The sequence below is a fragment of the Ovis aries genome, chromosome 10, assembly GCF_016772045.2.
Source record: "Ovis aries strain OAR_USU_Benz2616 breed Rambouillet chromosome 10, ARS-UI_Ramb_v3.0, whole genome shotgun sequence".
Classification (NCBI taxonomy): domain Eukaryota; kingdom Metazoa; phylum Chordata; class Mammalia; order Artiodactyla; family Bovidae; genus Ovis; species Ovis aries.
Window position 1 is genome coordinate 23,768,990 of NC_056063.1, and position 15,117 is coordinate 23,784,106.

The 15,117-nt window shown below is 38.1% G+C and overlaps 1 non-coding gene across 1 annotated transcript; it reads left to right on the forward strand.

Annotated features, from left to right (window-relative positions):
• Positions 1–10,532: 10,532 nt before the first annotated feature.
• On the forward strand, positions 10,533–10,639 carry LOC114116736 (U6 spliceosomal RNA). The gene has a single exon (XR_003590563.1). It is a non-coding gene; the product is annotated as a U6 spliceosomal RNA (small nuclear RNA).
• The last annotated feature ends 4,478 nt before the right edge of the window (positions 10,640–15,117 follow it).

A 15,117-nucleotide genomic window follows, 5' to 3' on the forward strand; every position in this document is an offset into this window, starting at 1 on the left:
CTCCAAAATGAATTCATTGTCTTGTGGATTATTCCAGCCTTTCCTTTCATGTAATAAAATACCGGACACATAATGCATTTTTGAATGCAAAGCTTTAACTGAGAATACTCCAAGCACCTTGGAATGGACCTTGAGCTTATAAGGAGACTCTACAGGTGAAAATAGCGTATATAGTTATTTGCCTGCACTGCGCACTCTGCAGACCAGGAAGATTATCTGCTTCAGCAGAGTATACCCTTCTGAGAAGATATATGGTCAAATAATTCATCTCTGGCAATTAATTAAACTTGTTGACCATTCTTGTGCATTAGTTGTTCTTAAACCTAGAAATCCATCAGAATCAACTTGTGGGTTAAAGAAGCAACAAAAGCAAAGCAAAGCATTCTAGCCCAAATGACTGAATCAGATTCTCACTCCAGGGAGTGATCAGACCCTGTCCCCCAGTGAAAAACTCCACGTCCACCAATTTGATTACTCTGTCCATTGGATTCTCCAGGCAAGAATACTGGAGTAGATTGCCATGCCCTTCTCCAGGGGATCTTCCCGACCAGGTATCAAACCCAGATTTCTTATGTCTCCTGCATGGGCAGGCAGATTTTTTACCATTAGGGTCACCTGGGAAGTCCCATCAATTTGACAACAAATGTGAAATTCACTGATTCCTTGAATGACATAAACTACCGAGTTTCACAGAAGGAGAAATAGATCATCTGAATAGGACTATACTATTAAAGAAAGTGTATCTAAAAAATCTTCCAAGTAAGAAATCACCAGGTTCAGATCGTACCACTATGGGATTCTACCAAACATTTAAGGAAGAAATTATACCAATTCTCTATAACCTGTTCCAGAAAAATAGAAGCTCTTGCTATGAGACTGACATTACTCTAAAATTATATAAAGACATTACATGAAAGAAACACTACAGACCAATTATGTTTAATGAACACAATTGCAAAAATCATCAACAAATGTTAACAAATGAAATTCAACAATGTGCAAAAGAATCATACACCACAAGGAGGTAGGAATAAAGTATTAGTTAGATTAATCAATTATATAGAGTAAATAAAGCCATGTGATTTATGAATATGTTTAGTACTTTGGTTGTGGTGATGGTAACACAGGTGTATGTATATGTTCAAACTTATCAAGATGTATACATTATGTGGGTACAATTCTTTGTATATCAATTTAACCCTAATAAAGCTTAAAGAAAAAAAGGAAAATGATGTGATAGTATCAATAGATACAGAAAAAGCATTTCACAAAATCCAACCTCTATTCACTTCATGGCAAATACATGGGGAAATAATGGAAACAGTGACAAAATTTTTTGGGCTTCAGAATCACTGCAGATGGTGACTACAGCCATGAAATTAAAAGATACTTGCTACTTGGAAGAAAAGTTATGACCATCCTAGACAGCATATTAAAAAGTGGAGACATTACGTTACTGACAAAGGTCCATCTAGTGAAAGCTATGGTTTTTCCAGTAGTCATGTATGGATGTGAGAGTTGGACCATAAAGAAAGATGAGTGCTGAAGAATTGATGCTTTTGAACCATGGTGTTGGACAAGACTCTTGAGAGTCCCTTGGACTGCAAGGAGATCCAACCAGTCCATCCTAAAGGAGATCAGTCCTGAATGTTCATTGGAAGGACTGATACTGAAGCTCCAATACTTTGGCCACCTGATGGGAAGAACTGACTCATTTGAAAAGACCCTGATGCTGGGTAAGATTGAAGGCAGGAGAAGGGGACGACAGGGGATGAGACGGTTGGAGGCATCACTGACTCAATGGGCGTGAGTTTGAGTAAGCTTCAGGAGTTGGTTCCCTGGTGACAGGGAAGCCTGGTGTGCTACAGTCCATGGGGTCACAAAGAGTCGGACACAACTGAGTGACTGAAATGAACCGAACTGAACTGAACTGCTATTCATGGGTGAAAAAAAACCCAACTCTTAACAAACCATAAATAGAGAACTTGCTCAACTTGATAAAAACTTATACTATTTTTTAAAAAAGAAACTGAAAAAGAAGTGAAACATAAGTGCTGATAAAGCAAAACTTGATGACATGGTGAATAAAGTTTTAAGATGTTGAGGTATTATTGATATTATGGATGATTTGTTTTACATGAGCTGACATTGAATTATGAGCAATTTCATTTGTATTGGCTAGGTTACTTCAAGAGTTTGGTTCTAGAAATATTTTGTTGTTATATTATCTTTGCATCTTCACAATTCACGTTGAATGAGAATCAAAAGCATCAAGTCCAATGAGAAAAACTGTCTAATCTTAATTTATGTAAATACCTTCTGACAATCTCAGTATTAGGAGTTCCCATTATAGAATTGTTACAAGAGAAAAACAGAGAAAGATTTCAAACTGTTTCGAGAGTACTTTATAAATATCTCAAGAAGTTGTTCATTTGGAATGTTTATAGAAAACCAATGTGAAAGTGAAGCCGCTCAGTCGTGTCCGACTCTTTGTGACCCGTGGACTGTAGCCCACCAAGCTCCTCCGTCCATGGGATTCTCCAGGCAAAAATACTGGAGTGGGTTGCCATTTCCTTCTCCAATATAAAACCAATACATAGGGTCAAAAAAACAATTTCTTTTTCTTTTTCCGGTCAGAGATGAAAAAGAATTTATTGGAAATGTGAGAAAGATTCAGACGGCAGTTCCTTTGCCATTCAGATGGCAGCCCTTTGACCCCTGAGAGAGAAAGATTTTCCTATCTCTTTCCACACTTTTTTTTTTTCCCCCAAAGCAAGAGGAATTGACAATTTAATTCAAGACCTATTATTTACTGGGCAGTGCTTCTCAGTGGGGAGGATTTACTGTACCATGGGGCTTTCTCTCTCACTCCCTGTTCCCACAAACTAAACTCACCAGCACAGTTACCTCCTTAAAAAAAGTCCTTCCGTGTTCTTTTTTTGTTCCTTCCTCATCAATGAATAATTGCAAGTATGGTCTGTCCGAAGACACAGTGAATTTAAATTCAAGCTTCACCTAGATTTCTTACCATCCACCAAACGCTCCAATCCTAGTTGTTACCAGGACTTCACCTTTGAAAATACTGGGATTTCACATAAGAGCCCACAAATTAGAAATGGCCGACTTGATGAAACCGCAGCTTAACCTGTATTTCTACAACATATGCTTGTTTTATTATCTAAATAATCATATGGTTTCTAGCCAAATCGTGTTTATTAAAACTTACCAAATCTGTTCTTTCTATTTTTGCTGAGAACTCTCCGGATATAACCTTTGGGTGATGATTTTCTCTTTCCTGGGCTTCCCTGGTAGCTCAGAGGGTAAAGCATCTGCTTACCATGTGGAAGACCCGGGTTCGATCCCGGGGTCGGGAAGATTCCCTGGAGAAGGAAATGGCTACCCACTCCAGTATTCTTGCCTGGAAAATCCCATGGACTGAGAAGCCTGGTAGGCTACAGCCCATGGGGTCGCAGAGAGTCGGACATGACTGAGCAACTTCACTTTCACTTTTTTCCTCTTTTCTGTAGAATGCCTGTGGCACACTCAATCTGATGGAAATACTTGTATAAAACCCACTGACACGTTGAAATGATAGTCTTCAAAAGTTAAAGGTTACATAATATTATAGCCTTGTAAGTGATGTTTTGGATAATGCTTCTGTAAAGTATGATCACTTTTGGATAACACTTTATACGATAAATATTTGAGATGAGACTTGGAGGAACGATAAAGCAGAAAAAAAGTTTTTAAAATAATTTACTAAAGGAAGTCATAAATAGGCAGAAAGAGCAAATGGTTGGGGTTTCTAGTTGTAATTCTGCCTTTATCTTAGGTGGTTTTAGGCAATACACTCTGGTCAGCTTCCTCTTCTATAAAGAGGAAAAAGGGGATGAAATGAGGACATTGTTGATCTTTGAAATCTGTTTTACTTGGAAGGATGACTAACTAGGCTTTTATGAGACCAAAGCCTCAAGCGCTTGAACATTTTTGGAATGTTTAACCACCTGATGCTATCTCTGTGTGAGGGAAAAGGAGGGGGAACTTCTCTGTACAACATTATAGGATTTCACTGATTTCAGGATTTTCTTGTGACTTTTATAATGTTTTAAATGAACTTTACCTTTTTAAGGGTTGCAAAGCACAAGGTTGTCTTAGAATCTTTTTTTTAAAGAGTAATTTTTATTAGTGTATAGTTGCTTTACAATATTGTGTTAATTTCTGCTATACAGCAAAGTGAATCAGCTACACATATACATATATACCTCTTTTTCAGATTTCCTTCCCGTTTAGGTCGCCACAGAGCACTGAGTGGCGTTTCTGGTGCTATACAGTAGGTTCACATTAGTTATCTATTTTATCCATAGGATCAATAGCGCATGTATGTTAATCCCAGTCTGCCAGTTCATCCCACATCCCCCTTTCCCCTTGGTATTCATAAGTTTCTTCTCTACATCTGTGTCTCTATTTCTGCTTTGCAAATAAGATCGTCTATAGCATTTTTCTAGATCTCACACATATGTGTAAATATACAAGAATTTTTTGAAATGCATCAAGCATTTCTCCACTTTCCTGAATTATCTGGAAATATCTTCGAATATTTTTGTGACACAGAGCACAGTATTTCTTACATCCCATCAGAGCTTGTTCCACACTGTGAAGATGAACAATGCATGAAGCAGTGGGCCTCCTCAGTGTTTCTTCTTTAAGGAAGGAACGTGGTTGATTGTTTAGCGCTCCACCATCTAGTCTAATTCACTATTTAGAAAAAAAAAAGACAACAGGAACATTTTACTTTTTATTAATAGATTTTATTTCTTAGAGTAGTTTTAGGCTCACAAGAAATTGAACAGAAGGTACAGAGATTTCCCACAGAAGCACAGCCTCCTCCATTATCAACATGGTCACCAGAAGGCTATGTTTGTCACCACTGATGAACTTCCACGGATACATCCTAATCACCCAAATCCACAGTTTACATTAGGGCTTACTCTTGATGGTATACATTCTATGGCTTTGGACAAATGCATAGTGACATGAGGACTTCCCAGCTGGTTCAGAGGGTAAAGGATCTGCCTGCAATGACTGAGACACAGGAGTCACGGGTTCAGTCCCTGGGTGGGGAAGATCCCTTGGAGGAGGGCACAGCAACCCACTCCAGTATCCTTCTCTGGAGAATCCCATGGACAGAGGAGCCTGGTGGGCTACAGTTCATGGTGTCACAAAGAATCAGACATGGCTGAAGTGACTGAGCATGTATGCATAATTACATGTATCCACCATTGCAGATTCATACAGAGTGATTTCACTGCTTTAAAGTCCTCTGTGCTTTGCTTATTCAGCTCTCCCTTCCCACAGTCCCTGGAAACTAACGGCCTTCTTACCATCTCTCTGTATGCCAAATCACTTCAGTTGTGTCTGTCTCTTTACGACCTTATGGACCGTAGCCAGCCAGGCTCCTCTGTCCATGGGATTTTCCAGGCAAGAACTCTGGAGTGGGTTGCTGTGCCCTCCTGCAGGGGATCTTTTCCACCCAGGGATCTTTTAATCGCCACTATTTATGGTTCTTATCCCATATCTCTCCTATGTATAACCTGATTTTCTGCCAATCAAAGCAGGTTGCCAGAGATTCTTTTAAAAATGCAGGTAATCATGTCACGTTATAGCCTAAAATCCTGGCTACTCAGGCTTTTAGATAAAACTCAAGTAAGCAAGTGCAGATATCATGACCTCATCATCAAATGCCTGCCTAGCCACCTAACGTCTGTCACCTCCACAAATGGTCCTTGTGTTAGTCCCGTAAAACTGCCTGACATTCTCTGAGCACTATGACTGATTTTGACCTTCTAGCTGTTACTTCATCAGGGAAAACTGTCCAGCTCTGTTCTTGATTAGTTCTTGCTGGCCCCAAGGTCCAGCTTAGGTTAAATCCCCTGGAACATCATGTCAGATTTGCGGTTTTCCTCCTAAAGTTCTGATTTACGTCTTCCTTCTTTGAACTTTGGTAGTAAACTCTGACATTTACTATATTTCTTTGGTGGCTTTAGCTGCTTTTGTCACCAAACTGTGGCCTTTGTAAGGTCAGAAATTCTTTCAGAATAAGCAATGAATAATTTTTTTTCCATACATGCTCAGTGAATCTAAGATTATATATTTGTGTATCCATGGCTTCCAATTGAATGGCAATAGTTCACTATACAAATGGAAACAAAGCTCCAACACATTCCAGGGATAAACTGATTCACATGTTCAGGGCTTTTATTCAGGTTATCTTTAGCTGGATTTCAAAACCACAAAAAGAAATTTATCACCACTGCTTTCCTTGGAGCATAACGATTCATGTTTATGTTGGAAGTTGCTTTATCACTTATTTGAAGAAGTCAAATCCATTAACCCATCTCATTAGGCAACTGCATCAATGGAGAAGTAGGATCGTGTGGTCTATGTGACTTCTTTAAAGACAGTGGCATGTTTTGTTAAGCATCATATCCACTGCCACCCAGTAGGGTTAACCGCAATTCTTGCAGTGAGAAAGATTTCTAGACCACCTGGGTTTAGTAGTTATGCTCAACTCTTTTAGACTAGGCAGACTTGGAAAGGAGAAATCAGTGAAGCAAGTGCATGGAATTATTTCAAAGGAACAAATATTAGAAACAGGTGTGAGATACTACCTAGGGAAAATAAAGCATTAATTCATCCTAACTGGCAGCGGACCATGCTACATTTCCTGAAGAATTAGCTGCCTGAAAACATTTTGACAAAGGAGTTAATTATAAATGTTGCTAGTTATTTTTCATTTCCAGCCCAATTTTTCCGAACCATAAAAGTGCATTAAAAACTTTAATGCAATTATGAAGTCTCAAAAAGTATTTTTATTTTCCATCTATTTCCCAGTTAAATTATATTTTCTGAGCATCTGTATATTTGAAGTGAGTTTTTGATTATATGGAAAGCTTATAATCCATGTTTTATACTTGTCCTATGGCTCAAATCCTACAGTAAAATGTATTAGCATCATGTATATATCTAATGTTTAGTATTATGAAATTTTTACCCACTTGCTTCATTCCTGAAAGGATTTGAGGTAGTGGCATTGAATAAGTTGCTTATTGATTACCTTAGTTTTAACTGCATCACATACTCTTTTAATATTTAATTTTTATATGGGAGAAATGCTCTTATTTTGCCAAAAAATAATTATTGATTAAATAATTACTTGTTTGATAAGAGCATAGCAGTTATAATATTATAATGTCAATAAAACATTAATCACTATAAATGTTTAACATCAGAATGTTTAACTATCTCTATGGCTCCTCTCACAGTTCCTTCTGGGGGTCTAGTAGCAAATGTTTGCTTCCCTTCATTGCAACTTTAGGCTTTTATGATTTAAGTCTTCTAAGTTTCCAAGAAGGAGTGTTTCCACCAGGGAATACAGAAATGGTTTCATAAAACTAAAGGCTGAGATTTCCACATGTCTACTTTGTGTTTTTCATAATATGAATTAAACATTTGACAAACTAGATTACTTGATTGGCTGGGGTGGTTTGTACCAGCCACTGGAAATTGAGTTGCTACTACAAAATGGTTCAAATAAGATAGCGGCACACAGGTACACATATACCGTGGAATATTACTCAGCCATAAAAAGGAATGAAATTGGGTCATTTGTGGAGATGAGGATGGACCTAAAGACTGTCACACAGAAGTAAGTCAGAGAAAAACAAATATTGTATGCGGGATCTGAAACAGTTGATACAGATATCTTATTTACAAAGCAGAAATAGAGACACAGATATAGAGAACAAATGTATGGATATCAAGGGGGAAAGGGAGGATGGGATGAATTGGGAGATTGGGATTGACGGATATACACTATTGACACTTTGTATAAAATAGACAACTAATGAGAACCTACTGTGTAACACAGGGAACTCTACTCAGTTCTCTTCAGAAATCCAAAAGAGAGGGGATATCTACACGTATAGCTGATTCACTTTGCTGTATAGCTGACTCACTTTACAAAACTGCAACTATACTCCAACAAAAAATTTTAAAAAACAGCAGCACATAAATTTTGAAAGATTCAAAGTTTGTACCTTAATTTAGTAATCTTTGAGGATCTAGAAAATGAATTTATCATTAGAGCCAGCATAACCACAAACTGCTTAATTCTTAATCTTTACAGCACCTTCTGGAGATGACAGCAAGAAAGTCTTTAGTGAGAATATGATAATGTTCAAAATACACTAATGAAAATAATTTTCAATTAATGCCTATGTATAATCCAACTGTACACACAGAAAACCACACAGAGCCTTTTTCTTTTGATGCCTCCAGTGACTTAGATTAAGAATGTTATGGATCTACTGCTTTATGCAGAATATCTGTGACTCTGACATGGACAGTGGTTTGCCCTCCAAATTGGACTTTAACAGAACTAGCTGACAAGTTTAATCATCGTAAATCAGAAAACAGTGTTAACTCAGTAGCTTTTCTCCTCATTTTTGACCTTTTGCCCAAAGATACATATTTTTGTGGATCCCTTTAGGTGAAGGAGTTTCTTGAATTCCAGCTGTCTTAAAACTGCTGAGATTTCCTGAAATCAACTTCAATTCACCAGCCAGACATCTAAAAACCATGTTAATACCACATTTGCATGTAGATTTCTTGTCTGCCTCCCAAACTTCCAAATTTTGTGTAGCTTCTTCCCAGGTTTTGAGAGATCTAAAGAAATAAGAGCTTCCTTTTCCTGCTGCCAAGCTCCTCTCCCCTTTTTCTTCTCTGCTATTCCTCTTACTTCTGGAGAGCAGCCTTTGGCAGCCTCTTCCTGCAGGTGCTCTTCTAGCCGCCGCTCGTGCTAAATGGCATTAATGCTGCTCTGCCCTCGTGACCATAGGTATCAAAGGTAGTCATGAGTGAAACCAACAATGTTCTGATCATTTGCTTCATCATTCTTGCTTACTAGATCCTGACACTTCCTGGAGACCAGGACTTATGTCCATATAGCTAAGGTGGGGTCAGGATGTAGATTCTCATTGTATTTGTGATCATCGTTTTTAAGCACTATTTCAGAGTATTCTTTGTACACCTTGCTGTCTTGTGCAGGCTTTGCTGTGCTGTTTCTTGGATGGAGGGCAAGGGTCTATTTCTGTTGTAGGCTGATAAGAAGAGCTGAGTAGAAAAGTGAAAGCAGGGACTCTCTGACTCTGCTTGTGACCACGGACATAAATGCATCTCCATAGAACTATTCATTTATTTATACTGCCCCAAATGATTACACATGTTAAGGAAAGTCTGGGGAATGCAGACAAATATTTCAAAACACTATGTACCTTCATCCTTTGGCCTAATGTTTTAAAATTTCAGAATGGTGTCTCTCACATAAAAGAGCATGAATAGAATAAAAACTGGTCAGACAACCTGTTTCTTCTGTCAGCTTTTAAAAATATGTGAATGACTTATTTGCTGATGAAACTTATTTTCTTTTCATGTGTGTTTTGACATTCTGAAAGAGGCTCAGAGAATATTTTGTTAATAATAGGAAATACAAATTACCTGTTTTGTATCCATAAATCAAGTTTATTATCTCTGAGCCTTATTCATTTCTGGGGCAAAATGTAAAGTGAGACACTAATCTCTCAATTATTACAGATTTTAAGTTTTGGTTAGTAGAATATGACCTCTTTTCTAATTTCTTACAGTTATATGATATATATATATATATATATATATAATATATATATATAACTCTCTCTATTCATTCTAAAATGCAATACAGTGAAATGACTTAACTGACCACTCACATCTCAATGATTTTGGGACCAGTTAACGCATCTTAATTCTGAATATTCTCAACAACCATATTTCAATATTATTTTAGTATGAAATTAAGGACAAACTCTATTAGAAATATAACTACGGAATTTCTGGTTGCTAGTAGACAGCGTTATTCAAATAGGTGATCTGTGTTCAGACTAATTTCTTAAATTTCACATCTTCATGATCTAGTAAAACTGTTAAAAAATAAATTTATTCTGAATATCACTTTAATTCAAAATGACTAGACAAAGTCAGTTCAAAGTGACAGACACATAGCAGCATGATTAAATTGCTGGTTGTCTGCCAATTTTACCAAATGTTCATTGTTATCTCAATAGGGAAGACTTCTGTCTCTTCATCCAAGCAGAATCAATTATTTCCTTGGTTATGTCCCCCCAGAAATGTGTATTTTGGATTACGTAGACTCCAGATGTCTTTCACCCATATCCATACAATGTTTGTTTGTTGTTTTGTGTCTGTTCTCAAAAACCTCAGTTGTACATAGGTTGTAAAAGATGGAAGTGAATCAATTTCTTTTTCTCATTATTTACATCTTCTCTCTTAGACCTTTGAATCTGTTTTTTTCTCTCTGCTTGAAACATTCTTACCTCAGAGAACCAAATTGCTGCTCTCTAATATCCTTCAGCCTTTGCCCAAATATTTCTTTACCAGTGAGACCTTCTCTGATGATCCTATTTTAAACTTTAAACTCTGTGCTCACTTTGGCAGCACATATACTAAAATTGGAACAATACAGAGAAGATTAGCATGGCCCCTGTGCAAGGATGACATGCAAATTCGTGAAGCATTCCATATTTTTAAGAAAGCCATGGTACATATACACAGTGGAATATTACTCAGCCATTAAAAAGAATATATTTGAATCAGTTCTAATGAGGCGGATGAAACTGGAGCCTATTATACAGAGTGAAGTAAGCCAGAAAGAAAAACACCAATACAGTATACTAATGCATATATATGGAATTTAGAAGGATGATAACAATAACTCTATATGTGAGATAGCAAAAGAGACACAGATGTATAGAGCAGTCTTTTGGACTCTGTGGGAGAGGGTGAGGGTGGGATGATTTGGGAGAATGGCATTGAAACACGTATAATATCATATGTGAAACGAGTTGCCAGTCCATGCATGATACAGGGTTCAATGCATGATACAGGGTGCTTGGGGCTGGTGCACTGGGATGACCCAGAGGGATGAGATGGGGAGGGATGTGGGAAAGGGTTCAGGATAACGAACACATGTACACCTGTGGCGGATTCATGTTAATGTATGGCAAAACTAATTAAAGTAATTAGCCTCCAATTAAAATAAATTTATATTAAAAAAAGTAAACTTTAAACTCTTTCTGAAGTGTAATTTTCACAAGGTAAAATCCTGTAAGGAAAAATGAATATGTATAAAAATGTCATTTAACTCATTAATGAATTAATAAGGAAAGAACCTATAAGATGTTTGCACAAGTTCAAAGGAGACTCTTGACATATGTATAAATGTGTATGTATACATATATGTCAGGACTTCCCTGGTGGCTCAGATGGTAAAGCGTCTGTCTACAATGCGGGAGACCCGGGTTCGATCCCTGGGTTGGGAGGATCCCCTGGAGAAGGAAAGGGCACCCCACTCCAGGACTATTGCCTGGAAAATCCCATGGACAGAGGAGCATGATAGGCCACAGTCCATGGGGTCGCAAAGAGTCGGACATGACTGAGCGACTTCAATTCACTTCACTTCATACATATATGTCACAGTGCTTCCCTGGTGGCTCAGTGGTAAAGAATCTGCCTGCCAATTCAGGAGATGTGGGTTCAATTCCTGGGTGGGGAAGATCCCCTGGAGAAGGAAATGGCAACCCACGCAGGTATTCTTGCCTAGAAAACCCCATGGACAGAGGAGCTTGGCAGTCTACAGTCCAGGGGTTCACAGAGTTGGACATGACTTAACACGCCCGTACGTATACGTACACACACATGTGTATAGTCAGGAATGCTGAAATGAAGTTGCTAATAGATGCAAAGCTGGTAAGTATTCTATAAAGCAGTAAAATGTTTGCGGTTGTCTTTTAATTTTTTTTTTATAGAGTAGAAATTGATTGAAACTCTACCAGAAAAAATTTATTTACATCATGATGAATGGTAATTATACTCATTAATATCATTTTTCTACAAGTTAATTTATACCCCTACAGAGACGTGAAGTAGTCCAGCCAGTAACAATCAATCAAAGGTACACACTCTCTATTTTAAAAATTTTATAAATTTAAATTTATTCACTTTTGGTTGTGCTGGGTCTTTATTGCTGCACAGGCTTTTATCTAGTTGCGGTGAGTAGGGACTACTCTTGGTCACGGTGTACTGGCTTCTCATTGCGGTGGCTTCTCTTGTTGCGGAGCGCAGGCTCTAGAGTGCGTGGGCTTCAGTAGTTGCAGCTGTGTGGGTTCAGTAGTTTCAGCTCCTGGCCTCTAGAGCAGACTCAGTAGTTGTGGCACATGGGCGTAGTTGCTTGGTGGCATGTGGAATCTTCTTAGGTCAAGGATCAAACCTATGTTTCCTGCATTGACAGGTGGAGCCACCAGGGAAGCCCCAAAGTGCATATTCTGTGTTTAGGACTAAGGGCTAGAGAGCAAAGGGAAACCTCAGCCTTCCCTATCTCTCTTCCTACCTTCAGCTCCCTTGTGCAATAATATAAACCTAAAGGCCTGTGGACACCCCAGCCCTGAGGGATGGATGAACATATACCCTTGACCCTGTGGATGGCTTGTCCAGACAGGAGGTGCATGGCTGGTGAAGGATCAGAACAGATGCTTCTAAACTTCGAAGCCCAGAGCAGGAAACTAGTTGCCCATGTCTAATGGCTGCAGATGTCTTCTGCCATGAAACTTACTTACTTATTTGCTAATATTTGCTCACTATTATCCTTCACTACTTTGCAAGTTCCATGTGGCTAAGAATTTTTATCTGTTTTATTCACAACTATAATTTTAGCTCCTGGAAAAATGTTTGACAGCAATTTTTTTTAAACTTTGTATTTTGTATTGGGGTCTAGCTGATTAACAAGGCTGTGATAGTTTCAGGTGAACAGCTAAGGGACTCAGCCGTACATATACATGTATCCATTCTTTCCCTAACTCCCTTCCATCCAGGCTGCCACATGACACTGAGCAGGGTTCCCCATGCTATACAGTAAGCCCTTGTTGGTTATCCATTTTAAATATAGCAGTGTGTTAATAAATATGGTTGATTAAATCCTTGTCCTCAACACAGTGCTTGTTTTGTGAGATATATTTGTAAATATATATTTCAGGAAAGAATGACAGTTTGAACAACAGAATAAAAAATTAATTTCTGAAGTGCAAACATTAAAAAAAATTTAATTTTATAACAATATGTAATATAATGGTACATTATAGATTTTAAAACAGCTTATTGGTACATAGTTCATATATACTGTGCAGCTTGCTTATGTAAAGTATAAAGTGTAATTGCTTTTAGTTAAATCACAGTATGTGCAACCATCATTACAATCAATTTTAGAGCAATGTAAAAACTTTAATAGATTTAAAAAAACTGAAAGATGGGCTTGCAATAGTTATAACTCTGAATATATGGATAAAATAAGTGCCATTTTGTAGAATAAATTTTGTGTGCCTGTATAATTATATCTAAAGGATTAAAGTTTGCAACTTACATTTTTCATAGTTTCTGAACAATGAAAATTGCATGAAAAAATTCAAAGCTTCAAAGGATCTAATTTGAGGTATTCTATAGTCCATTGTGTCTTCACAGTTTTTAAGCCAAAAATTCCTATTTGTCTACTTCAGATGCTGTTTCAAGGGCTAAAGATGATGTCAAGAGCTATTACTTTAAATAATCTTAAAAATTTTGTGACTCTTTAAACCAAACCAAACAAAAAATTAAAAGTATCTTTAACAAATTCAATGGACTTTTAAAAATGAACATGGGAAATGTAGACTATTGAGGCAAAAATTTTTATAATGTTCAACCAACATTTTTATTTTCTGAAACTGCTTTCACATTCCTTAATTATCTCAAGACCCTCCCCCATTGAAAGGGAGGCATTCATTCTTTCAAAAAGTCCCTAACACAAAGAAATTGCTTTGAGGTTTAAAATAAGTGCAGCTTGTTGAGTTCTTAGGAAAATCATAGCCTAAAAGTAAGTACTTTTGAGTCGTAAAAATCAGACTTAGTTGAAGGAAGGACAGTTTTTCCTTTAAATCCTGAAAGCTGCACCTGGAAATCTGAAGCACATTTTCGCAAAGAATTACAAGGGATAAAGGATGGTGGTGGTGGTTTAGTCGCTCAGTTGTATCCGACTCTTGCGACCCCATGGACTGTAGCCCATCAGATTCCTCTGTCCATGGGGTTTCTCAGGCAAAAATACTAGAGTGGGTTGCCATTTCTTTCTCCAGGGAATCTTCCTGACCAGGGATCAAACCCATGTCTTGCGTCTCCTGCCTTGGCAGGTGGATTCTTTACCACTGAGCCACCAGGGATGCCTATGGCTTTCTAAAGAGGCAGATGAGAGCCTGTAGGGCTAAGTGACTTGAGAGAGGAAGTAGAGCTGAGAAGTTGAATCTTTTGTCTTAGATTTGAAAGCCCAGGAAGTTGGACTGAGTTTTTCATCAAGTAAGTCACCTTGTCTACACTTTGAATTGAATAGTAAACACACTGAGACAGCTTCAGATGAGTTAAGAACATCAAACTCAATGCTACTCTTTTGTGAATGCTACCAAGGAAGTGTGCAAACCTTTCAATTACATGACACCCCCTGGAACACTGAGCAAGCACACCAAAGGCACTGAGGCACAGGTAGGAGAGAGGGTGTCCGTGTCCACGTTGGTGAGCCTAGGGCCAGCCCATCAGGCACTACATGCTCCATGGGGGTGGAGGGGAGAGCAACTGAGTAGCTGCTTTCCTGAGAGGAGGATTTGAATGCAGAATGCAGAAGCATTCAACATCAGTATATTGGAAGAGACTGCTGGGAAGGGGACCCCATCCTGAAGGGAATGGCAGGCTCCATGCTCATGACTGTGAGATCCCAGCCCAATCAATGCTCACAAGACCCACAGGGATGCCAGACATCAGAGGTGCAAGCTCAGGGAGTTAAAAGAAATCTATTCAAAATCTGGTTATGCTATGAATTTCTGTCTGATGATGAGTTCATTGCTTAAGTTTTATGAACATCTCTTTTAGTTTGGTTTGGAGGATTAAAAATAAGGTGTGTATGTGTGCATGCATGTGTGTGTGTGAGTGTGAGTG